At 49.5% G+C, this 27,450-nt stretch overlaps 1 protein-coding gene across 8 annotated transcripts in view; it reads left to right on the forward strand.

Annotated features, from left to right (window-relative positions):
- DEPDC5 (DEP domain containing 5, GATOR1 subcomplex subunit) overlaps nucleotides 1-27,450 on the forward strand; it is a 1,004,325-nt gene that overhangs the window by 617,224 nt on the left and 359,651 nt on the right. The gene's annotated exons all lie outside the window — the stretch shown is intronic.

A 27,450-nucleotide genomic window follows, 5' to 3' on the forward strand; every position in this document is an offset into this window, starting at 1 on the left:
ACTACGGGGGACCATTCCTTGTTTAGTGGACAGCAGGTATAAGCCAGTTATCCAAAATTCATCTGCAATGTGTTTCTCTATGCAAACAATGTGGGTTCTCTGTTTGAATTATCAGGGCTCCTGGTCCTGAAGGAGGCTTGGAATAGAACGCCGAAATGCAGTGCGGTGGCCAGGGAATCATTTGTGAGGCACACAGTCTCTAATATTGTGTGCCGGATCCTTGGTTTTACTGTTCTTGCGTTGACCCCGGTTCTAACACACTTCTGGTCTAAATCTATCACAGGTTGTGGTATTCCACCCCCTTTTTTCCCCTCTCAAGCACATATTATTTTCTGAAATCCTTTTCATTGCAATGCAATTGCTCTATGAATTGTGAATATGTTTAAGAACATCTAAATGAAATGTTGCAATTTAAAAATGAGATATCAAACATCGATTTTAAAAAACAATCCTGGCGAATGGGCACTTTTCATTAGCAAAATCTTCCATAATTGTAAGCAAAGCAAGACCATACCATCAACCTGGAAGACGGCAAATGTCATGCCAATTTTTAAAAGCGGTGCAAAGGAAGATCGGCGACATTATTATCACCCAATAGCGCTCCTCAATGTTATTGGAAAAGTCTTCAGGTCGTGCACTTTGGATGCCTTTCACCAGTGGTTAAAAGAGGCAGGTTTCATAGAACACTTTCAGACAGGGTTTGTAAAGAACACAGGCACAACAGCGAATATTCTTCTGTTGAGTAGCTTAAAAGTGAAAGTTCTACAGGATGGTCCCAGAATTTTCATGGTTTTCGTTGACCTGGTCCAAGCATTTGACCACGTCAACTGAGACCGACTTTGGGAGAAGCTGGCTAAACAGAACTGCCCGGAGACGCTTTTGGGTCCCATTAAGGCCCTCTACCAGGAAACATCAATGATAGTAAGACTCATTAGAGCAGGAGCCCTATCAAAAGAAATTCCTACAGCCTGAGGCATAAAACAGGGATGCCCATTGTCCCCAGGCTTGTACAACGCCTAGATGGAAGACTTTGAAGACTCCGAAAAAGAAATTAGAATCTTTCCACCGACAATAGGCGAATCAAAGGTATCAAGACTCCTTTACGCAGATGATATCATCCTATTTGACCAACCGGTGGTGGGTCTTCAAAGACAACTGAACAGTTTACTAAAATACTTAAAGAAAAACAATTTGGAGCTGAACAAATCAAAAACAAAAATTATGACGTTGGAAAAACCATCTAAGAAACCGGAAAAGTGGAAATGGCACTCTGAAGAAGCAAAACTGGAGTAGGTCACCAGTTTCAAATACCTTGTAGTAACAATGAACAGCAATGCCACAGAAAGCTCCTATGCAGGCGACACTGTATGAAAAGTTGAAAATTCAGGTCAAGGCCGTAGATAGAAAATACGGTCACTTTTCACTTATCCCAGTAATGACTTTCTTCAAAGCCAAGGTGGTACAAAGTCTTTCATACGGCACAGAAGCTATGCCTCAAATCCCCCAAAAAATCTGGTATAAGATGGAGCAGTACTTTTTGAGGGTTGTACTTGGTCTCCAGCAAACTACTCCGTTGCCCCTCATTAGACGTGAATTATGCTCGACATCACGGAGCGCCACGATCGCTAGAAATACCTAGATGTTATATAGAAAAGTGTTCTCCAACCAAGACCAAAAATCTTTGACTTCATAAAAAAAGAAATGGAAGGCGGTAAGAACAAAATGTTGATGGAATGGGCATTGGAAAACACTAAACTTCTACACGAAATAGGTACCACAGGAGAAAACATCCATAAAAAATCCAAATGAGGTTACAAGGAAACTGATCGAATCAGACTGGATTAAAACCCTAGAAGTAGCAGAAAACTACAAACTAACTAAGAGTTTTTCAACTAACCCTATGAAAGTCAACAAAGTTAGAGGATACTTGAGTACATTTCCAAAATAAAACCTGGTTCGTACATTTTTGAGAATTTGCCTAAACCTCATGAGAACTAATGAGATAATGACGATAAGAGGCTAGTGCAACAATAAGGAATGTTGTTTCTGCAGTGGAAACAAGTGGAAGTGGAAACAATCCGACACCTCCTCTTAACCTGCACGGGGACACAGGCTGCAAGATCTATATACCTGAGTAAAATCTTGAAGACCTCAACCACTAATGACGAGGAAACATGGTGGACCTTATTAATGAGCGGCGAAAAGACACAATGGGTTATTGCTGTAGTTTAATTGATGGAAAACACTGATCTCGACCAGCGTAACTAATTAAGCTAAACAGGAACTAACAAAGAACTTATTCCTCTTCTTTTCTTTTCTCCTCCCTTTTTTCTTTTCTTCTTTAAGACAAACTGGTAATAGACTGGAAACTAGAGATGAGTGAGGGGAGAAGGAATATCTTGTAAAAGTTTTGTAAAAATTGTAATACAATTAAATAAAATAAAAAAATAAAGAAAGTTGCAATTTAAAAATACTTGAATATGTGATACCTTAAAATAAATTGATGTATTTGTACTGAAGTTATTCTCAATCTACTATTTAGGCTTTTTCCACAAGGTACACCATAATGTCATTTCCACAATGGTTTTGATGGCAAGCCAGTAAGGGTTGGCCTGAAAAACCGCCAAACACACAGGCACTCCCACAAAGGATGTACTTTGTGTTGTCTGGTGGTCTTTAACCCCAGTTTGCATTGGTTTAAATTTTAACCACGGGTGCCTTTGTGGACTCTGAATTAAAAGAAAAGGCAACATAACAAAATGGCCTTGAGCAGGTCTTAGTGAAATACATTGGCACCCCAGTGTCAAGCATACAGTTGAATTGTGCTAGTAGCTTGGTAAAATGGATAAAAATTACAGCCAACACCAGTTTACTCCCAACACAGAACTGCCCGGAGACGCTTGTGCGGGGACTGTGGGTCCAAGATGTCGGTCATGGACTCGCACGACGCCTGCCTCTGGTGCCTCGGGGAGGCCCATGACACGGATGACTGTGTCGACTGCCAGTCGCTCACGTTGAAAGCCTTGTGGGAGCGCAAGAAGAAGTTATCGGTAGCTAAGGTGTCCAAGCCCCGAAAGCCGAGGTCTGTGGGGCTTTCGACGGACGACTCGAGGGGCGACTCTCCGTGTCGTCATCTGAAGTCCAGTGGGTCTCGGTCCCGGAGTCGGTCTAGCCACTCCTCTGCCTCTTCGAGGCACTCCCGGAAGCGCCGTCATCGGTCACCTTCCCCGTCCTCATCCGAGGACTCCGCCCGTCGGTGGGTCGCTTACCCCACCAAGCATGCGACACCGGAGGAATGGGCTTCCTTCGGGAAGAAAATGTTGGTGATTCTCGAATCGCAGGGCACTGGTCCGTCCGCGCTGCTGAATGGGGTCGGTTGTGATCGGCCGAGAGACTCTGCTCGCACGCCTTCGGGCTCGGGTGGTCGTCGCGATTCGTGGGAAAGGTCCCGCTCGGACAAGGGAATCGTTCTCGGCATGCCCGGTCCCGGTCCTCGACGCGCTCGAGACCGCATGAACCTGTGAAGTCTTCGAGGAAGACGTCGACGCCGTCAGCGCCCAGGATGTTGAGGGACACGCTCGGGGCTCCGCCTTCTAGGCCTGTGTCGACGCCGTCGATGCTGTCGATGCCGCGTCTGTCGTCGACGCCGATTCTCTCGACGTTGGCGCCGTTTCGCTTGACGACCTCGATGCCTTTCAGGGCAGTGTCGACAGGGGTACCCCGTGGCTCGGCGGAACCACCTAGGAAGGCTTTGGCCAAGGTCAAGCATGGCTTTGGTTCCAGTTCTGTGCCTTCTTACCGCCATCTGGAATTCATTTCAGAGGTGGATGAGGGCTCTGATGATAGCATGGTGCCTGACACGGTGCCTGATGAGATTCTCTCGGGCCATAGCCAGTTTGAGGACCTGAGGCAGTCCCTACATAATGCTAGTGGGCTGGACACCGCTCCGGAGGTGGAGTTTTGTGGGCCTGAGCCTGGCACTGATGCCGATTCTTCGTACCGGCGACTTATGTCACGGGTCTCCGAGTACTTAGGATGGTCTGCTCCTCCAGGGGAGTTTGTTCAGGATGACCTTACGGATATCCTCGACATTGGTCCACCAACTGACCCGGTACTGCCATTCCATATGGCTCTGCAAAGAAGGGTGGCAGCGGCTTGGACTGCTCCGGAGAGTCTCCCGTCAGTGAGCAAGTCTTTGCCACGAAAATACCGCCCAGCCAGTAGTGACCCCTGCTACTTGTCCAAGCACCCTACTCCAGAGAGTTTGGTGGTGCAGGCAGCTACGGCCCCGGCAAAGCAGGCGTCGTACCCTACCATCCCTCCTGATAGGGATGACAAGCGTTTTGACGGCTGGGTGAAGAAAGTGTTTCCTGCAGGGGTATGACGCTTCAGGCGGCCAAGTCCATTTGTGCCTTGTCTCGTTTCACGCACACTCTGTGGAACTGTGTTTCCTTGGCGGCTGAACATATTCGCGAAGGGGATGAACGGGATGGTTTCCTTGCCATGGTTCAGGATGGCAAGGATGCTATGTGTGAGGCCGTTCATTCGGGTTTGGATATGGCAGATTGCGTCAGCCGGACCATGGTGGCGAGCACCGTGATACGCAGGTTTGCGTGGTTGCGGAAGTCGGGGTTTGCTCCTGATGTGAAGGCCCGGCTCCTTAACATGCCCTTTGACGGGGAACATCTTTTTGGCAGCAAGGCTGACGAGAGCCTTGAGAGGTTGCAGACCTCCAAAGCTGCAGCGAAGTCATTGGGCGCTGCAGTTCGACAACCTCCGCCTTTTCATCCTAGGGGACAGCAATGGTGGGGAGGTTCCTTTCGTTATTACTCCTCCTTTGGTAAAGCGAGAGGAGCTGCCAGTCAAAGGGGCCACCGTAGGAGTGCCAGAGGTGGAAAACAAGGTACTCGAGGTGCCAAGGCCGCTCGGGCTGTTGCCTCTTTGCCCTCAGGCACCGCCGCAGCCGCTTCAGCTCAGTCATGAGGCCATGTCCCATGGTTCGCCGGTTGGGGGAAGGCTGGCGCAGCATCTTGCAGAGTGGCGCACCATTACTTCAGATGTGTGGGTTCTGTAGATCATAACCCACGGCTACTGTCTTCCTTTCCGGCAGAGGCCTCAAGACAATCCACCAGGGAATCTCTCTTTGAAGAGTCCGGATCCGCTCCTTGTGCAGGAAATTCCATCCCTGCTGGAGAAAGGCACCATAGAACTGGTGCCTGTAGCGGAGAGGAACAAGGGATTGTATTCCCCTTATTTTTTGATTTCCAAGAAAGACGGGGGATTGAGACCCATCATGGACTTTGCGCGGTTTGAACAAACTCCTCAGGAAGGACAAGTTCAAGATGGTTATTCTTTCTCAAGTCCTCCAGGCCCTTCAACTTTAGGACTGGTTGGTGTCTCTCGACCTCAAGGACGCTTATTTTTGTGTGCCTATCCATCCTCAAGGATACTTACTTCCATGTGCCGATCCATCCCAAGCACAAGAAGTACCTGAGGTTTGCAGTTGGCGATTCGCACTTTCAGTTTCGGGTCCTGCTACTTGTTCAAGCACCCTACTCCAGAGAGTTTGGTGGTGCAGGCAGCTACGGCCCCGGCAAAGCAGGCGTCGTACCCTACCATCCCTCCTGATAGGGATGACAAGCGTTTTGACGGCTGGGTGAAGAAAGTGTTTCCTGCAGGGGGTATGACGCTTCAGGCGGCCAAGTCCATTTGTGCCTTGTCTCGTTTCACGCACACTCTGTGGAACTGTGTTTCCTTGGCGGCTGAACATATTCGCGAAGGGGATGAACGGGATGGTTTCCTTGCCATGGTTCAGGATGGCAAGGATGCTATGTGTGAGGCCGTTCATTCGGGTTTGGATATGGCAGATTGCCATATCCAGGCCGTGCGGCTTGACCTCCGCCCCGAAGGTCTTCACCAAGCTCATGGTAGTGGTGGCAGCGCACCTCAGGAAAGGGGGGATTCACGTCTACCCCTACCTGGACGATTGGTTGATCAGGGTGCGCTCTCCCGAGCAAGTCCTGGATCATCTGTCCGTCACCTGCCACTCCCTCCACAAGCTGGGCTTCTCCCTCAACTTAAAGAAGTCCCATTTGACACCAACTCAGAGGCTACAGTACATCGGAGCAGTGCTCGACACGTCCCTGTGGCAGTGTTTTCCTCCCCAGGTGAGGGCTCATCATATTCAGCAGATGGTGCACAAATTTCAACTTGCCCAGACTCTCCCAGCGTTCGAGTTCTTGAGACTGCTCGGCCTCATGGCATCCTGCATTCTTCTGGTGCCAGAGGCTAAGTTGCGGATGAGATCTTTGCAATGGGCACTCAAGCTCCAGTGGTCTCAGTCCTCCGGCTGGATGTCGGACCCTGTTCAGGTGCTGTCTTCAGTCGCCCAGGACCTTCTGTGGTGGGCCGACGAAGGCAATCTGATGAGGGGGGCTCCATTTTGGCTGCCCTGGCCGGAGGTGACGATCGTGACGGACGCATCCCTCACAGGATGGGGAGCTCATGCCAACGAGTTGACAGTCAGCAGTCGTTGGTCTCCATCGGAGTCCAGACTCCATATCAATCTGTTGGAGCTGAGGGCCGTCAGGCTAGCCCTGAAGGCTTTTCTCCCAACTGTGCGAGGAAAGAATGTCCTGATCCTGACGGACAGCACGGTGGCCATGCACTACCTCAACAAAAAGGGGGGGCATGGTCACTTCCTCTGTGCAGGGAGGCAATGCATCTCTGGTTCTGGGCAATCCAGCAGGAAGTTTCGATCTCGGCAGTTCATCTGGCAGGAGACGAAAACGAAACGGCGGACGCTCTGAGCAGGCAGAGTGTGATTTCTCACGAGTGGAAATTGGCTCAGGAGATTCTCCTGGAGATCTTCGCCCTTTGGGGGACCCCTCAAGTGGATCTCTTCGCCTCCAGTGTCAACCGGAAGTGCGAGAGGTTATGCTCGTGGGAATTTTCTCCAAACTGAGCCTTAGGAGACGCGTGTCATGATGCCTACCCCCGGGAAACCAGACCAGGTCCAGCAACCCCAGAAGCAGGCATCAAGTTATTTTGAGCAAGCCCAAAAGCCCCTGCTAGGGGCTGTTTGGATGCGGTCCTGGCGCCTATGGCGCCAGGCTCATATGGGCGCCAGGCTCATAGAGTAGAACCTGATGCAGACCATGCTGCAAGCTAACCTGGTGCAGACCATTCTGCAGAGCTCCAAGCCAAATGAGACTTGGAAGGGTCTATTTTACTTAGGGACTATTTTTTTTACTCGGGTGGGGCTGGGGAAGAATACTTACCTGGGACTACTTTGGAGGCTATTTAAACCACGCCCGATGAACAGCACACGCTTCGCGTTATTCTGCATCCAGCAGCGTAACGCTCACTGTGTCTGCAAGCCTGCATCCAGTCTTCGCCACGCCCGCCTCGAGTCTGCAGCTCCTAGAAAAAGGGAGGAACAGAAGGAGAAAGGTTAGAATAAGAACAAACCTTCGATCCTTACCTGAATTCCGGATCCACTGCACCTTCGAGCTGGAAGAAAGAAGCATTTACGCGTGCCGCCTCGCCTGCTGCAGCGCTGCGCTGAACTCACCGGCCTTCGCAGCATCCACTGCATCCTTCTGCATGTTCCCGCCGCATTCTGGCACCTAAGGGGAACACAAGAACAGCAAAGGTGAGCCAAGGAAATAAACAGAGGCAATAGTAACTACCCCCATAGACTTACCTGATTACCGCCGGGGGTACTATTTCTCTTCACGGGTCGGCGCAGTCTCCATTGCATCCTCGCCGCACCCCAGCCCCTAAGGGGAACAAAAGGACAACAAGGTGGGACAACGGGACAAATAAGGGGAACTCTTCTCACCGCAATAGACTTACCTAATTTTACCGCCAGAGGCATAATTCCCCGAACTTCATATTTTCTCGCCACACCTGAATAAGGGAACAAGCAGCTTACATTCTGACCTTATTTTATTGAACTGTGTAGGATAAGCCAAATCCTTACCTGAACTTCGTCAGCTACCACAAGGAACTCTTCGCTGGGATCAAGCTGCAAACTGCAAGGAATCAGACAAGAGTGAAAGTCAGACATGTGAACTCTTACGAACTACATATTTTTTGGAGTCAGTATTGTTCTGGAACTCACCAATTCCTTCGAGCCAGTGAAGCAACTGGTTATCAACGCGCCCCTGCGCTCAATGCAGGATGGAGAGTTCATCTTTTCAAACCATCAGGTGAAACTATAGAGGGGACATCAAAGGTGATCTGTGGGGAGAACAGTGGGGTTGGGGGGAATTTACATTCAACTCCACGGGTGGTTAATTCCCTTTCTCCATTTGCACAAGAATATTCCTACGGGCCAAGCAAACGAAGCTAGGTGGGCCAGTCCAGTCCGTCATCTCGCCCCTACGCGTCACATTGGTGGAGAACGCAGCTGTCCAGTTCAGATCGACGCCTCTGTGGGAGCCAGTTGAGCATAACAGAACGCAAAGCCTACCCACAAATTCCCACCCAGGTATTATGGATACCTCAGAGACTGACCAATTGGCCCAATTACTTGGGGAACTGAGGGCCGAAGTGCATTCAGCCTGTCAAGAAACTAATGCTCGTAGGAGAGAACTGATTTTGTCAAAGGAGCGAACTGATGACCTTGCTAGGCAACTATTGCAAAGCCAGGCTGGACAAGCACCCCTACCTGGTTCCGGGGGTAATCCAGCTCCTGTGTTATCGAGTAACCCTGTGCAATTAAACCTACCAGGAAATATTCCATTAGCTCCACCCGAACGCTTTGCCGGAGATACCAAAAGGTTTGCCGTGTTTATGAACCAATGCCGCCTGCACTTTTTATGCAGACCTGGAGCCTTCCGAAACGACCAAGCCAAGGTAGCCTTTGTATTGTCATATCTCAGCGGCAGTGCAGCTGATTGGTCAATTCCACTAGTCACTCAGGAAGACCCAATTCTTAGGGATTTTCAGGGCTTTCAAACTAGCATGGAAATACTATTTGCCCGGCACTCCCAAGGACAGGCCCTGGATAACGAACTTTTGTCCCTACGACAGGGTAACCAGGACCTTCTATCCTACATCGCGACCTTTAATAGGTTGATAGTGGAAACTGGATGGCCTGAGGTAAAACGAATCACGTTATTTCATCGAGGGCTTTGAGGAGAACTCAAGGATGTCTTGGCTCAAGTCGTGAACCCACCTCAACACTGCGCTGAATATATAGACTTAGTGGACCAGTTAGATCACAGACTTCAGAACAGAAAGGCTGATCGAGCCAAGTTTGAGAATCGGGTGTTGGTCAAAACTCACGCTAACCCCAAAGGAGCAGATGCTTCAGAACCCATGCAAATCGGAGGGGTTAAAGGACCCTTAACCCAGAAGGAAAGAGAAAGGAGACGACAAATGCAATTGTGTCTATATTGTGGAACTTCTGGGCATTTTCTATGGGATTGCCCTGTAAAACCACCCAAGAAGGTGGTAGGAGCTGCTGATAAAAGCCATATGGAGTCAGACTCGGGAAACGACCACGCCCGACAAGCGGGGAGGTCTGCTTGCCGAGCTTGAAGAAGGATACTCAGACCTCGCATTTCATCATACCAATGGTCCTCGTAGATCCAAGGCAGCCATTGCGTATGCACGCAGTAAGGGCATACATTGATTGTGGGGCCATAGGAAACTATGTGGACTATGAATTGGCTTCCAGGATGAATCTACTTCTCTGCCGTAAAACCACCTCAGATGTCATCACCACAGTCGATGGAACTGAAATTGCCTCTGGGCTTGTAACTCATTCCACCGCAGAGATGACACTATTGGGTCAGGATGGGCATCGAGAGACTATTGTGTTTGATCTAATCAAAGCCCCACAGTTCCAAATAATACTGGGGATACCTTGGTTGGAAACACATAATCCTTGTATTGATTGGCGAGAGAAGAGAATAACCTTCCCGGATTGTGCACAAACCTGTTACCCACTGAAGAATCAGAACGCAGGCCTGGCCACAGTAACCACAGCAGTCATGCAACTATCTCCAGAATACCAAGAATTCCAGGATGTCTTCCAAAAAGAACAGGCAAACACCTTACCTCCTCACAGATCGTACGATTGTCAAATCGATCTCATACCCGGTGCACAACCCCCTTCTAGCAGGATCTATGCCCTTACGGAACCTGAGAACCTTCACCTACGACAATATCTAGACCAGTACCTTACCAATGCCTTTATTCGCCCATCCAAGTCCCCTGCATCTTCAGCTTTCTTCTTCGTGCCCAAAAAGGAAGGTGACCTCAGAACATGCATAGACTGCCGCGCATTGAACCAGATAACTGTTAAGAACCGATACCCCTTGCCTCTGATCCCTGAACTATTAGACCAAGTGAAGGACGCTGGTATATTCACTAAATTAGATCTCCGGGGGGCATACCATTTGGTACGTGTAAAAGAGGGCGACGAATGGAAGTCTGCTTTCTGCATTAAGTATGGGTTATTCGATTACCAGTTGATGCCTTTCGGGTTGTGCAATGCACCAGCAGCCTTCCAATACTTCATGAACGATGTCCTTCGTGAACTCATTGACATTTGTGTTGTTGTGTATATCGATGATATTCTAGTATACTCCTCTTCAGAATCTGACCATGTGAAACACGTCCGAGCAGTCCTTGAGAAATTGCGCCAGCACAAACTATACGAAACATAAAATGCGTTTTTCATGCCACAGAAATTGAATTCCTTGGGTTTATCCTGACCCCAAACGGAGTCAGAATGGACTCAAGAAAGGTGGACGCAATCCTTAAGTGGCCATCACCAAGTTCAGTTAAAGGAGTACAAAGCATGCTCGGCTTTGCCAATTTCTACCGCAGATTCGTCCCAGATTTTTCACATGTCGTACATCCCATCACAGCACTCTTGCGAACAAATAACCGCTTTATATGGACTGAAGAAGCTGAGAAAGCCTTCCAAGAGCTGAAAGCGAAATTCACGTCTGCACCTGTGTTAAAGCACCCATGCCCTGAACTTCCATACATAGTGGAAACTGATGCATCCAGTCTAGCCATGGGAGCTGTCCTGTCTCAAAAGGACCCTGAAACTGGCCAGCTTCACCAAGTAGCATTTTGGTCCAGAAAGTTCTTGGCACCCGAGTTAAACTATGCGGTTACCGACAAGGAGTTATTAGCCATTAAATCAGCCTTCAAGGCTTGGCGGCACTATCTTCTCGGTGCCAGGCATACCATTACTGTGATCACCGGAACTTACAGTATTTAAAAACAGCCAAGGCCCAATCGTCACGTCAACTCTGATGGGCATTGTTCTTTGCCGAGTTTGATTTCGTGATAACCTATCGACCAGGTTGTAAGAATGGTAAAGCTGACGCCTTATCCCGAATAGGGATTGGAGAGGCAGAAGTGAATCCAGAACCAGTACTTATAATTTCCGAACAAAGGATCCTTGGCATGACTACTCTACAGATGCTAGAGGACATTCAGGTAAAGATCCAGCAACTCTTTGATCCTACAGCCCTGCAGGATTGGGTAAAGAAAGGCCCGGACTACGCTGTCACCAATGATCTGCCTTATTACCAAGGGCGACTGTTTCTGCCACACAAGGAACTTCAAGAGCAAGTCATTTCCCGTTATCATGATACCCTAATGGAGGGGCACCCAGGTATTGCAAAAACTGAAGCTAAGATTAAAAGACAATTTTGGTGGCCCACCTGGCAAAAGGATATTAAATAATTTGTGATGTCTTGTGGCATTTGCGCCCAAAACAAAAGTCAAAAGAAAAAACCAGCTGGACTCTTACAACCCTTAGACATTCCGGCTACACCATGGCACACCTTATCGTTAGACTTTATTACAAATCTACCTCCTTGTAATGGGTTTAACACCATTCTAGTTATTGTGGATCTTTTTTCCAAGATGGCCCACTTTATTCCTTTAAAAGCACTACCTTCAGCCTTAATCCTGGCCAAAGAATTCCTCGAAAACATTGTTCACTTACATGGATTTCCATCCGTGTTGGTCTATGACCGGGGCAGTCAATTCATTTCACATTTTTGGAAGAAATGTTGTCAATTGGCGCAAATCGACGTGAGATTATCGACCAGTCACCACCCCCAGACCGATGGTTAAACGGAGAGGACCAACCAGACTCTTGAACAATACCTGCGTTGTATGTTACATCAAACGGAGAGTAATTGGAAGGACATCCTTTGGATCGCCGAATATGCATACAATAACTCAGTACATTCTGGAACTGGACAAAGTCCCTTTTATACCCTATATGGGCACCACCCTCGAACCTCAGACTTTGACTCACCCCAACACTTAGAAATGCCCGCAGTGGACCATCTACACGCTACGATTACACAAGCCTTTAAGGAGGCAACTGCACATTTGAAACAGGCGAAGGAGAAATATACGAAAGATGCTGATCGGCATAGAAGTGATACTCCACAGTACCAGATAGGGGACCAAGTATGGTTGGCCACAAAACACATACCTCTCAAGGGAACGCGGACCTTTAACCCTAGATATTTGGGACCTTACTCTTTTAAGGCCATTATCAACCCGGTGGCCGTCAAGTTGGACTTACCTGCTAATATGCAAATTCATCCCGTCTTTCATGTGTCACTTTTGAAGAAAGTGCAATCAGGGACAAGACTAACCAAGCCACCAGACCCCGTCCTTATAGACGGGGAACCCGAATTCGAAGTTAAGAACATCCTGGACTCCAAGATGGTGAAGTCAAAGCTTTTTTATTTAATCGACTGGAAAGGGTACGGACCACAGGAAAGGTCTTGGGAACCCAGTGACCACGTGCATGCACCTCGATTGGTGAAAAGATTCCACCAAAATTTCCCAGACAAAACAAAACCACGGGGAAGAACGACTTTAGGAGAGGCTTTGGGAGGGGAGTGCTGTCATGATGCCTACCCCGGGAAACCAGACCAGGTCCAGCAACCCCAGAAGCAGGCATCAAGTTATTTTGAGCAAGCCCAAAAGCCCCTGCTAGGGGCTGTTTGGGTGCGGTCCTGGCGTCATAGGCGCCAGGCTCATAGATTAGAACCTGATGCAGACCATGCTGCAAGCTAACCTGGTGCAGACCATGCTGCAGAGCTCCAAGCCAAATGAGGCTTGGAAGGGACTATTTTACCTAGGGACTATTTTTTTACTCGGGTGGGGCTGGGGAAGAATACTTACCTGGGACTACTTTGGAGGCTATTTAAACCACGCCCGATGAGCAGCACACGCTTCGCGTTATTCTGCATCCAGCAGCGTAACGCTCACCGTGTCTGCAAGCCTGCATCCAGTCTTCTGCCACGCCCACCTCGAGTCTGCAGCTCCTAGAAAAAGGGAGGAACAGAAGGAGGAAGGTTAGAATAAGAGCAAACCTTCGATCCTTACTTGAATTCCGGATCCACCGCACCTTCGAGCTGGAAGAAAGAAGCATTTACGTGCGCCGCCTCGCCTGCTGCAGCGCCGCGCTGAACTCACCGGCCTTCGCAGCATCCTCACGATCCACTGCATCCTTCTGCATGTTCCCGCGGGATTCTGGCACCTAAGGGGAACACAAGAACAGCAAAGGTGAGCCAAGGAAATAAACACAGGCAATAGTAACTACCCCTATAGACTTACCTGATTACCGCCGGGGGTACTATTCCTCATCACGGGTCGGCGCAGTCTCCATTGCATCCTCGCCGCACCCCGGCCCCTAAGGGGAACAAAAGGACGACAAGGTGAGACAACAGGACAAATAAGGGGAACTCTTCTCACCGCAATAGCCTTGCCTAATTTTACCGCCGGAGGCATAATTCCCCAAACTTCATATTTTCTCGCCACACCTGAATAAGGGAACAAGCAGCTTACATTCTGGCCTTATTTTATTGAACTGTGTAGGATAAGCCAAATCCTTACCTGAATTTCGTCAGCTACCACAAGGAACTCTTCGCTGGGGTCAAGCTGAAAACTGCAAGGAATCAGACAAGAGTGAAAGTCAGACATGTGAACTCTCACGAACTACATATTTTTTGGAGTCAGTATTGTTCTGGAACTCACCAATTCCTTCGAGCCAGTGAAGCAACTGGTTATCAACGCGCTCCTGCGCTCAATACAGGATGGAGAGCTCATCTTTTCAAACCATCACGTGAGACTATAGAGGGGACATCAAAGGTGATCTGTGGGGAGAACAGTGGGGGTGGGGGGAATTTACGCTCAACTCCACGGGTGGTTAATTCCCTTTCTCCATTTGTAGAAGAATATTCCTACGGGCCAAGCAAACGAAGCTAGGTGGCCCAGTCCAGTCCGTCATCTCGGCCCTACCCGTCACATTGGTGGAGACCGCAGCTGTCCATTTCAGATCGACGCCTCTGTGGGAGCCAGGTGAGCGTAACAACGCGTTCGTGGTGTAGTGGTCATTCCCACTGCTGTACGCGTTTCCTCCAGTCCCCGTCATCCCGCAAGTACTGCGGAGGTTACGGAGGTTCGGTTCCCGGATGATCCTCATTGCTCCGGCATGGGCCCGGAGGACGTGGTACCCGGACCTTCTCGACTTGTCCATCTGTCCTCCACGTCGTCTTCCCTACCAAGACGATCTGCTCTCACGGGAGGGGGGTCAGGTTCTCCATCCAGAGGTCAGGTCCCTCAACCTTCACGCTTGGTTTCTGAAAGGTTAAGGTATAAGGATTGGGACCTCCCTGAAGACGTGATGGAGGTGTTGCTTTCGGCCAGAAGGCCCGCAACAAAGTCCCTGTACCGTTGCCATTGGAGTAAGTTCTGCGATTGGTGCAGGGTTAAGAATGTGGATCCTTTTGCATGTGAAATTCCCATGGTTCTGTCTTTTTTGCTTTCTTTGGCCCACAGGGGCCTTCAAGTGGGTACCATTAAAGGTTACCTGGCGGCGCTGTCCATATTTAAGCGCTCGTCTGAAGAGTGTTCCTATTTTAAAATTCCTTTAATTTCTAAGTTTCTGAACGGGTTCACTAATGTGTTCCCTCCGTCACCTTTCCAGGTGCCCGGTTGGGATTTGAACCTTGTTCTCAAGTTTCTGATGGGTGCTCCGTTTAAGCCTTTGCATTCATGCCCTTTGAGACTGTTAACTCTGAAAACTGTATTTTTAGTTATGGTCACTTCCGCTCGCAGAGTGAGTGAGTTACAAGCACTTTCAGTTAAACCACCCTTCACTGCGTTTCATAAGGACAGGGTTGTCCTTAGAGTTCGTCCTTCTTTTCTGCCGAAGGTGGTGTCGGAATTTCATTTAGGCCAGAAGGTTGTTCTTCCGACATTTTATCCTCCTCCACATCCCGGTAAGGAAGAGGAGAGGCTCCATAGGCTTGATCCTAGGAGAGCGTTGAGCTTTTATATTTCACGCATGTCCCGGGTCAGAGTTGACGATCAGCTCTTTATTGGTTACGCTGGAAAGCGTCTGGGACAGGCTGTGACGAAACAGACTTTGTCTCACTGGATTATTTTGGCTATCTCGGAGTGTTACCGCTTGGCGGGTAAGGACCCCCCGGTCGGTTTGTGGGCCCATTCTACCATGGGTATGGCTGCTTCTACTGCCCTGCAGAGGGGTGTTCCTATTCGCAACATCTGTGTTGCAGCCTCTTGGGCTTCGGTACATACTTTTGTATGCCCCTATTCCCTCAATTCCATCCGGGGGCAGGATCTGGCCTTTGGCAAGGCGGTCCTTTACTCTGCAATTTGATTGGGCATGCTAAATTTCTGTTTTCTAAATTCTTTTCCCACCTCCTTGCATTGGTACTGCTTTGGGAGTCTGTCATAGATATGGAATACGTCGGAGGACCCAATCCCCTCGAAGAACAAGTTACTCTCTTACCTGGTAACGTTCTTTCGATGGGATGGTCCGACGACGTATTCCATATCGCTCCCTCCCTACCTTCCCCGTTACAGAATTTCTTATGCGATTGCAGCTTAGGTTTCCGCAAGGCTTTGTGTGTCAGACTGGCAGAAGACTGGTGGCACACGTTCTGGGAAAAAAACTACAACTGAGGCTACGGGCGTTGTGCGTCCTACTCATCACATCGGGTGACGTCGGCCGTCGGAGGAGGTCCTTGAGGACGGCGCATCGACGTCATCGATGCAGACGCTGAAAATGTTCCGAAGCCGCACAGCTGTGGTGATTACTGTCATAGATATGGAATACGTCGTCGGGCCATCCGATCGAAAGAACATTACCAGGTAAGAGAGTAACTTGTTCTTCTCATTGATCATAGAAGGCCTGTAAGGGCGCTTTGACCCGTTGAAGTAGTGGGACTAACTACTCTTGGAACCTCCTGCTTAACCTGTAAGCAAACCTTTTCGGAAGTGTTCCTGGACCGCCCAGTGAACTCATCAGCTCATACAGGACCTTTGCCTTGGAACCGCCGCCATCTCGAATTCCGACTTGAGCATTTAAGGACCGTAAGATTGTGGTATAAGGCACTCTCCTGCCGAGTTTTGTGTACCTAACATTCCTAGGTCTGGAATGACGAGATTCCATCTGAACCCGAGCTTACGCGGTTCCTGTGGCACCCTGCTGTGGTGACGATCTCCATGGGTGGCTTGCTGCTATGCCCCCATGTGCCCTAAAATGAGCTGCAGTGGAACTGGACTGATCCTTTCATCAGGAGCGGAGAAATCGCCACTGTCCTGCCATGTACTGAGGATCCAGAACGCAGCTCCTGAAAGCCGCAGAGCCGCGCAACTGCAGGATTTGAACTTGCGAACAAACTGGACTTGACTGGCGAAGTTTGGTCCGGAGTGCGCTGAGGTTCGGTAAGTACTTGCATCCCTTACCGCTGGCCCCTGGCACATCCATAGACTTTTACGCACGAGTGTCCTGTCACGATCCACCGTCCCTGGAAACCATGGTGGAAATGGAAGAAGGGCTACTGAGCGGAAACTAATGCAGCGCTCTAGTTGTTTACGGCGCATCACGTACATATACGCGTCACGCCTAAGCGACGATGCGTTGCAACCCTCCTTCTTTGGGTATACACGCTTGTTCTCCATCCACTGTTCTGGTGGTTCTGTGTCCCCTAGTTTTCCCGCTGCCTTCCCGCCTCCCTTGCTTTGCCTTCTCCGTGCCTCCTTCTTTCCTTTCTCCTAGCTGTTCGTTCTGATCTATCGCCCGCCATTCTGCCCCTCCTCTGCGCTCCGCTTTCCTTCGGAGCGTTCTTCCGCTTCGAGTTTTCATCCTTACACTTGCCATGTGTTTCTACTACGCATCTGTTAGCCCGCATTTGCGTCTTGTTCTTCCACCAGTGTATTCTGGGTATTGGAGTTTCTACCTTCCTGCGGCAGGGTCGCTGCCTTAGAAGAATCCTCTTCAGCACCTTCTGGAAAGACTGGATACGCCTTTTCATCCCACAAAGTCTACTGCATTCAAGAAACCGCAGTTTAACACCGTCCCAGGGTTTTTCAGCCTTGCTTTTCCCTGGTTGTGGGGCGGTCCCCCTGGAGGTCCCCACTGCCAGGCCGGATGCTATTAGGCCGGGTGGCCTCCGGCGGGGCTCTTCCTAAGACTCGTCCAAAAAAGCCAGAGCGCCCCATGGAGAAGCCCGACGGAGATATCTTCAGAAGACTCATCCGAGGAATCCCGGACAGGTGAGGAGGAAGGGGAGTCTGGGTCAGAAGAATTGTTCTCGGATAGTTTACCCCACATTCCTGAGATGTCTCCTGAGGGACACTCTCCTTTGTTTAGGTAGCCTGTGCTACCAAGCTATTCCCGATTCTTGGAATTCGCTCTGCCCCCCTTGTGGAGACCCTCCGTGAATAGTGGGACCTTATTTTTCATCACCTCACCCACCTTTCTGCGCCAGTCCAGCCCTCTGAAGAAGACCCATTTTGAACTTAACCGCACGATCGAGGACTCCGGCACTGAATGTACTTTTGAGAGAAAGGCTCCACACTTCTTGGAGACTGGACTGCCTATTAGTTAGGGTTTGATTTGTTGAAGAACTTCCTAAAATATATTCGCACTGTGTGATGCCTTTCTTTGCAGGTTGTGGATCTCTACGTGTGTAATATTCCTTTAGGCCAATAGTTACTCTATGTATGTTTCCTACTTAGTGTTGTTAGTTTTTTATTATTGCTGAAGATTTACTTTGTGTTTTAAAAGGCCTTTAATAAATGTATATGTATTTTTGATATATTCACCTGACTGAGTGTAATTTGTGGTGTTGTTTACTGTGTGTGCTCATTGTGGGCTTTCGATCACCCTCAACCCTCCTGAGACCTCGTCTTGACCTCCGCCAATGCTACCTTGATTGGTCTGGCTTGTCCAGAAGGTTACCCTGTTCCAAGAAACTAGTCTGGCCTTCTGAACCTCTGCCCACCAGGTCAGACTTCCGAAATACATCTTAACAGATGGCCCCAGTACATGTCCTAAACTTTATGGAAGCTCATGTCTGTACCTGACTTAACTCTCTGTGATTGGACATCCACCTAGAGTTTGCAGGCCCCCTAATGGGTGGGCTGGTGTCCACATAGACCAGAATTTCGTACATTGGCGAGGATCTGTAGACATTCTGCAGCCAAAGAGCCAAGCACCATAGATTGTAGAGTGACACTGGAAGAGACTGCTTGTGGTCCTACTATTGCTCAAATCATTGGTAGAAGTTCTGGAAACTCTCTGCTCTTCTATGGGCAGGGTCAAGCTTACACATTACCTCCCTTTCTTGAACTGGTGAACCATAAAATGGCTCAGTCCAGCATCCCCAACATTGTCATATTGGAGCTCTGAAGATTCATAGGACTATAGCTGGCATCCACCATTCAAAGAGGGGACTTATGGGGGGCGCTGTTGCGCACGTTACAAATGGCCACTTGATTGCTGAGCTCCCGCTCCACTGACCAATCCTGTTGGTAGAAATCCGTCTTGGACCTAACCAGCGCACCCTGGACGCAGGCATCGCTGGCCCGAGTACCCGTGAATATCCCCTGCAACTCCTGTGATCCGGGGCCCGGAGGGGACGGAGCTGTCCCGGCCCGAACATCGGCCGGCCCCTGCGGCAGTCGACACCCGGAATCGGGTACCAGGGCGGCTCACTCGAGCGCCGCGGCTTTGGCGCGCGGAGGGGCCGCGGGTGGGAGGAGAAAGGGGCCTATCCGGCGCCGCTCTCCGTGCTGAGATCGCGCTGCTGGGCTCACTGCCGGAGGACCGGATCCTGCGACCGGTCGGACGCTCGGCCTGAGGTGCTCCGGTGAGTCCATCGCCGGGCTAATCGCTTGGCGGGTGTCCGGCCCGTAACGCGGCTTGTACGCGGCGCCGAGAGGTGATCTTCAACTCCATGTCACCGTGAGAGGGGAGACCGGAGCTGCCCCGGCAGAGGGAGAGTGGAAAAACGGACGTTGGTGGTGACGAGGTGGCCCCCAGGAACGGAGACTTACATCTGAATAAGGTGAGGTGGACCCGCCCGGCGCTCTTACACTTTTGAGGTTCGCCACGGCCATCCCCCGGTGCAATAACTTGCGGGGGCCGCTGGTACGCGGGTAGACACAGTTCATTCGGACATATTGGGTGGCTCCCCCCAGGTGTCGGGGGCGGATCACCACATCCCGCTCCTTTTCATACACACTTCACAAGGGCGAGCCAACGGACCGATCCACCGGTACAGCCAATATAGCGGATACTATTATGGGGGAACCAGCCAAGGCGGGAAGGGGCTCCAAAACCCCGGCAGGCAAAAAGAAGGGCCCGATGGATGCATACACGGGAAGTCAAAACCCTACCATGATTGTGGAACCTCATTCTCCCACTGATGTGACCTCGAACCCTGAACCTGGCGATCAAGTCGACAAACTAACAGAGATAGTTCAGAGTGGCTTCCTTTCGATTAATACGAAACTAGATGACATCGTTTCCACCATGAGCTCCCTTAAGGCCAGGGTGGAAAAGGAGAGCTCACGTGTCACAGAGGCTGAAAGCAGAATAAGTACCAACGAAGACACCATCACACACCACACACGAGACATTGCCCAGATCAAAGGAGACCTGGCCAAATTGCAAAACAAGTGCGAGGATCTCGAATCGAGATCAAGAAGGAACAACATCCGAGTGGTGGGGGTTTCTGAATCCTTTGGGAAAAGCCAGATGGAGCGGCAACTGGAGGAGCTACTTAAAACCCTGTTTGGACGTGAGGCATTCTCAGATCATTTTCTGGTCGAAAGGGCACATCGCACTTTGGCCCCGGCTCCTAAACCGGGTGCCCCACCACGCACTATCATTGCAAAACTCCTGAACTATAGAGACAGGGACGCAATCCTGCGCAGGGCAAGAGAGATCGGGACACTTCAATTTGAGGGAAATCGCATTCATATATATCCTGACTTCTCTGCTGGGGTACAGGCAAACAGGAGATCCTATGAGCCGGTCAAGAGGCTTCTGCGAGAGTGTCAAATCCCATATGCTCTCATTTTTCCCACCAAAATGCGAATCCAGCACGCAGGCAGGGCGCATTTTTTTGAATCTCCGGCTGAGGCTACGCACTACATCGAGGCCTCTATACCTCTTCCTCCCAAGGGGGGCAGACCGGCGCAAAACAACAGGCCCAGACCGGCAGACTGAAAGGGGATTTTGATCTCATGAGACTAACAAAGATATAACATAAGGTGCTTGAGGGGCGTAACTTACAAAACAAAGAGATTCGATAATACTTATTGGTCCAGGCACTTGAGTAAGTGGAGGCTGGGACCCAGTCGGCGGCCATGTGAAGCAACACGGCTACCCTCGAAAGGTTCCACGAGTTTGGTTTGATCCATTGTCAAGTTGGGGGTGACAATGAGGGTGGGGGGGCGGAAAGGGGAGTTGGGATTGGACGTTACAGTTCTGGACTAGCCCTAAAGGGGCACAAAGTTGGTAATTATGACCTGAAATGTAAAAATGTGGTCACATTTGGACCGGTACCGAGCAATGCATATGAATACTATAGAACCGTTGTTCTGGATGCTGTCAGATACTTCCTCATGATGTACAGGCGAGGGGCTGAAGGTTAAACTGTTAACATGGAATGTTCGGGGGCTAAATAATCATATGAAAGCCAAAAAAATTGGTAACTACATCGCCAGACACAGCCCCCAGATACTGATGTTACAAGAAACTCATATGGTGGGGACCGATAATCTGCACATATTGCCTAGATGGGGATCCCTTAGGTACTACACAGACTATTCCTCTCAGGCCAGGGGGGTCATCACACTCATACATCCAGGGCTGGGGTTTAGACCAGAAAGCCACAGGGTTGACCCACTGGGGAGGTATGTTTTGGTATGGGGGGAGATCGCCTCCCAACGCCTTCTCCTAGTTAACACGTATGGGCCCAATGTCGACGACCCTTCCTTTTATTTAGAACTGTATCAGATAATAGTTTCGCTTGAAATTTCAAGGGTCATTTGGGGGGGGGGATTTTAATCTGGTCCTTGACCCGAACCTGGACAGGGCCTCTAAGGCTGTTAGAGCTCCCAGTAAAGCTTCCCAAACTCTGGCGCACATCCAGTCTCAACTTCTGTTAGTGGATTCCTGGAGAGAGCTACATCCGGATGGTAGACGATACACATTTTACTCTTCAGTCCACGACTCTGAATCAAGAATTGATTACTGGTTGGTCTCTTCATCAATGACGGCGGCACTTAGGGGCTGTGAAATACTTCCACGCACTATGACAGACCATTCCCCAGTGTTGTTAGATCTATTACTCCAAAGTGTTCCCGCACCCGCCAGAAGGTGGAGAATGCCCGGCGGAATGCTTACAGACCCCGGGGAAGTTGAGACATTACATGTTGAAATTGTGGAATATTTGGTGAACAATGTGGGATCGGTTGACAAGATCTCAACAGTATGGGAATCCTTTAAAGTTTGGTTAAGGGGAATGTTGATATCCAGATCTGCTGGTATGCTCAAACGGGTGCGAACCGAGTTAACGGAGGTTGAGACCAAACTAGATAGGCTAGAAACAGAATTCACACGTACTCAAAACAAAGATATATTGGTAGATATACAGGCACGCCTGCAAGAGTTTAACAAGTTGGCTGGTAGAGAGGTGCAATATATTGCGGCACCCATACGAGCTCGCAGATATGGAGAAGGGAATAAGGCGGGTAGAACCCTTTCCAATTTACTCAAGCAGGGCAGACAACCCACCCTGATCACTAGTATTCACACAGCACAAGGCGATGTACGCCTCACTGACGCAGATATAAATGGAGAATTCGTGAACTTCTACAAACACCTGTACTCAAACCAAGATACGAAGTCACTCCCGGATATTAGGTCATATTTAGAAGCCCTTTCACTCCCTAAGCTCCCTGAGGAGGAACGCCTCGCCATGGACCTACCGATAACCCCTGACGAGGTCACGGAAGCAATCAAGGGGCTTGCGTCAGGCAGGGCCCCTGGGTCGGATGGGATTGTGGCCGAATTTTACAAAGAGTTCCGCGAGGAACTTGTCCCGGTGTTAATGCAGGTGTGGGAGGAGGCTCTTGAAAATAAAATACTGCCCCCAACCATGAGAGAAGCTGTGATAACGGTCCTCCCCAAGCCGCAACGACCACCACAGGACGTATTGTCATACAGACCCCTGTCACTTATAAACACAGATGCAAAAATATTTGCTAAAGTCCTGGCGAACCGATTTCTCCCGGTTGTTCCTACCCTTGTCCACCCTGATCAGAATGGGTTTATTCCCACAAGGTCCACCGCCCTGAATCTGCGTAGGCTTTTTGGCATCATGGCACAGATAGATCCGGGAAGAAGCGTGGTGGCCATAGCCCTCGATGCAGAGAAGGCATTCGACTCTGTCTCGTGGGTTTACCTTCTTGCGGTCCTTGAGGCGTTCGGGGTGGGCCCCAATTTTGTGAACTATGTCAGGTTACTGTATACAAAACCCGGTGCACGAGTGTTAACCAATAAAACCATCTCTGATATGTTCCTTTTGGGCAGGGGTACCAGACAGGGATGCCCGTTCTCGCCCCTGCTGTTTGCTTTAACCATCGAACCAATGGCGGCCGCGGTCAGATTGAGACACATACACCGAGGGATCGGGATGAAGGGGTCCACCCAGCTGATTTCACTCTATGCAGATGATGCATTATTATATATCAAAGAACCCGAGGTAAATATAACACCTATAATGGAAGAGATACATGAATTCGCAGCATATTCCGGGTACACCATAAACAAGACCAAGTCTGAGATCTTTCCACTCACCCCGGCCACCGGGCGGCCCCCCACCACGGGAGGGCTTAAATGGTCGGAACACCGCATCAGATACTTAGGGGTTCTAGTATCTAGAGACAAACACACGCTATACTCCGACAATCATGAGATTGCACTACGTGACATATGCACGAAACTCCAGATTTGGGGGCGCCTCCCGCTATCGCTGGCAGGGAGAGTTGCGGTCCTTAAAATGGTGATCCTTCCCAAGCTGCTGTACCTCTTTGTCAACATCCCCATATGGCCGGGTAGAGTCTTTTTCACCAAACTCCGATCCATAGCGGTCACATTTCTCTGGGGCGGAAAAACGGCTAGAATAAGCTGGGAAAAAATGACGGAGCCATATTCCATGGGTGGCATAGCGGCCCCCGACTTCGAGCTTTATTACTATGTCTCCCAGGCACAGTTTGCAAAACACTGGTACGAGCCCCCAGAAAACACACCACACGCATGGATTGAGGAGCGTACTACACACCCCACAAATATACAATCTGTCATTTTTGACACAAAGTATAGAGATACTTGTGATTACAACCCTGTTAGCTGCACTGTAAGAGCATGGGAGGCAATATTTAAAAGGTTAAAGATCGAGACACCCTACAACCCGGAGTACCCTCTTTGGAACTTTCCGGGCTTGCCTCCCACTCATGACACTGGCATACAGGAATCGTGGGACCCAAATGGGGAAATGAAGGTGGGCGATATGTTTGTGGAAGGGAAGTTTGTGGATCTGAGGTTGTTCTTGAATGCACTGGGAAATGGACCACTTAAAACCCTCCAATACTACCGTATGAGGTCTGCATTTATTAAGCGATGGCCGACGTTCCCGGATGAACCGGTGGCTCATCCGTGTATACAGTTAATAACTTTTAAAAGATTGGGGATCTCCAGGTTATACACCATGGTTCAGACCCACACCCTTACACTGAACCACGTCAGGGAGAGGTGGGAGGCGGACCTGCAGACACCAATAGAGGAGGACAAATGGGCAAGGTATTGCATGCTTACTAAAAACATCTCACTTAACTCTGGTTTGCGATTGATTCAATTCAAGATTCTAAATAGGTTACATTATACACCCGCCAAGGTGGCTAGGTTTGTTCCGGGTGCTTCCGACTCCTGCCCTAAATGCGATACACCCCAGGCTGACGCCTTTCATATGTACTGGAAATGTCCGGTGGTGGCGGGGTTCTGGAGAGAAGTGGCGGAATTGCTGGAAGAAATAACACAAGTTCCCCCGGTTATGACTCCTCAGAAATACTTATTTGGCGACATTGGCAAATGTTCCGAAAAAATTTGAAGATTGTTCAATATTATTTGTGCCATTGCCAAGAAATGCATACTCCAGAAATGGAAGAGCCCCGCCCCGCCCAGTATGAATTATTTTTTGAAAGAATTAACACATGTGAATGAGACAGAGGAACAATTTGTTATGACCCAACCTACAGTGTGCAGGCCCAAAGACATATGGGGCCCCTTCAGGGTCTATTTATGTAATATGATTGAGAATGATGACATGCCATTATAACAGTATACATGGAACTATGGTTAAATGCACTCCTTGTCATTTATGCAAGCTTGTACGAGGTGTGGTGCCGGTGTACCTTTGTGACCATCAATAAAGAAAGTTTTTTAAAAAAAAAGAGGGGCCTTATTTTGTTCCCTGGATCTTGCACAGCCATGTGTTCTGAATCCTGCCGTGTATTTTAATGGCCCTTGGACCATTGCTTTCTATTGAGAAAAGGATTCCTTCTGGATCCTGAGTCGTTGGGTCTGCAGAGTCTTTGCTGGTTCTTTTCAACTGCTCATAGCAACAGTGGCACCCCGAGAGTTGTTAACCATTGTGGAAAATTCTTTATCTTCTTCTTGAGTCCAATCTGGTGATTTTTGGAACTGTTCAGTTGCTAGTGGAGACGTGAACTGCCTACTTGCCAGACCTAACTGTCAAAGTTGCCTTCCGAAGAACACTTTACACCAATAACATCTGTACCTTCTACATGCCAAAACCTATGGTGAGAGCAGTTGTGCCTTCAGTGGCTATAACTTACCTGGGAGCTTTGTTTGTTATGATTGGAGTACGAAGGGCTGCTTTTCATACTTGCTTTGATGTTACTCCTCATTCCCATACACTAACATTGGGTGTAAAGTTCTTCATAGCAATTACCCTGGCCTTGCTTTGGTAGTGGAACCTGGCAATAGGAATCCTTTCTGGGCTCCCCCTCGATGGCTGGGAATGATGGTTGTCCCTTTCTCTTGTAGGAAACCTTCTCTTAAAATCATACAGATTGGCTCGCTGATTTTTTTTTTTTAAACAATTTTTATTATTTTTAAACAAACACACCAAACATTACAACTTTTTAGGGCGTTCATAATCAAAGACAAAACATTGCATTATACAATGTTGTTCTCCATCCTCCCCTTCCCTCCCCACAAACTCGAGCCGTCTCATCAACGTCCTCTGCATGAGCATTTTCAGGAATCTCAGTGTTTGTCGACTCATCTGAGTCTTCCGTTTTATGATTCACCTGGTGGGGGTTTGCCATTGAGGTCCCCAGTTGTCTCCAGGCTATCAGAGGGCCCACTTCCTCCTCTCCCCCCCTGGTGGTAGCTTCAAACCATACAGCAGTTTCTGCTTCCGCCCATCTCAAGAGGTCCGCCCACCATATCTCCACTCTGGGCCTATGGGCTGCTTTCCAGCACATTGCAATTCTGCGCTTAGCCAAGATATAGGCCAAGTCCTTCATCTTACTAACATGCTTTGAATTACGTGGCCTGTGGAAAATCCCAAACAAGCACGCACAAACCGACCCTATGTCAAGCCCCACACCCCCACCAGCCATTTTCGTCTTTATTTCTTCCCAGAATCTGTGCACCTCAGGGCAGGCCCAGAACATGTGCAGCAACCCTGCCTCCTCCTCCCCGCACCTGGGGCATTTCTGTATAGTCGGGCCTCCAAACCTGGCTATTCTTCTGGGAGTCAGATAAGCTCTATGGGTGACATACAGCTGGATCTGCTGGAGTCTCACATTCCGGGACACCTTTTTATGGTACCTTTGGGCTCTGTCCCACTGTCCCTCTGTCATGGGTTCTCCTACCTCCTCCTCCTAGTCATGCCTCAGTTGGAGCTGCTCCTTCCCTGCCTTCGCTCTCAGGAGCTCATATATCCTGGATATCTCATGCCCACCCTCTGAGACATCATACATCAGTTCTAGGGTGGCATCAGGATCTTCCGTTAGCACCGTCTCAGGCCACCTCTCCCTCACCCGTTTCATGAGCCTGGTATAAGTAATGTATTGGCCCCTACGCACCCCTGTCTCCTCCTGCAGCCTCTGGAATCCTAATGCTTCCCCTTCCTGCCATATATCCCCGATGATGGCTAAGCCCACCGCTTCCCAGTATCTGCGGACCACTTCAAACAGTTGGGAGTCGTCCCCGCATAGCACCGCCAGCGGGGCCTGCTGAGTATCTGGGTCACCCACCGTTCACCATGTCCTGCGCCAGACTTCCCAGCCCAACTTCAATAGTCTCCCCCTTCTCACCATTTTAGTCTTATGCAGCCACACTGTCTCTCTCAAAAAGTATGGAGCTGATTCACCTTGCAAAAGCCTAGCTTCAGCCGAGTCTTCTGCAGACAACCACCTAGCCACGTACAACAACTGTCCCGCCAAGTAATACAGTTCAATATTCGGCAGGTTTATGCCCCCCTTATCACATGTGTTCTGAAGTTTCCACAGGGCCACCCTGTTCCTAGAGTTGCCCCATATGAAGTACCTGCACATGCCATGAAGTCTCACAAAAAAGCGTCTGGGGATCAGGTACGGGACATTCACAAGAAAATGCAAGAGTCTGGGCAAAACCACCATTTTGATCAGAGCTGCTCTCCCCATCATGGCTAGGGGTAATCTAGACCAGAACGCCATGCTATTCTTAACTCCCTCTATCGCTTTCTCTGTATTATGTTTGTTCTCTGTCTCTGTCCTGTGGTAAATATTTACGCCCAGATACCTGAATGTCACGGTCTGCCAGGGTACCTGCAGGATGGGCAGCCTCTCCAATGGGGTACTCTTATACCTCCCCAAGGGGAACAAACTAGACTTCCCGGGGTTCACTGATATCCCCGAGAGGGTGGCGTAATGATCCATCACCTCCAACACATATTGCAGGTTCTCCTCCGGGTAGCGCAAGTAGAGAAGCATATCATCTGCATACAGCGATATCAGGTGTGTGCCCCTGTCATACGGATCCCCACCTCC

Source organism: Ambystoma mexicanum, chromosome 10, assembly GCF_040938575.1.
Source record: "Ambystoma mexicanum isolate Mex_15411 chromosome 10, UKY_AmexF1_1, whole genome shotgun sequence".
Classification (NCBI taxonomy): domain Eukaryota; kingdom Metazoa; phylum Chordata; class Amphibia; order Caudata; family Ambystomatidae; genus Ambystoma; species Ambystoma mexicanum.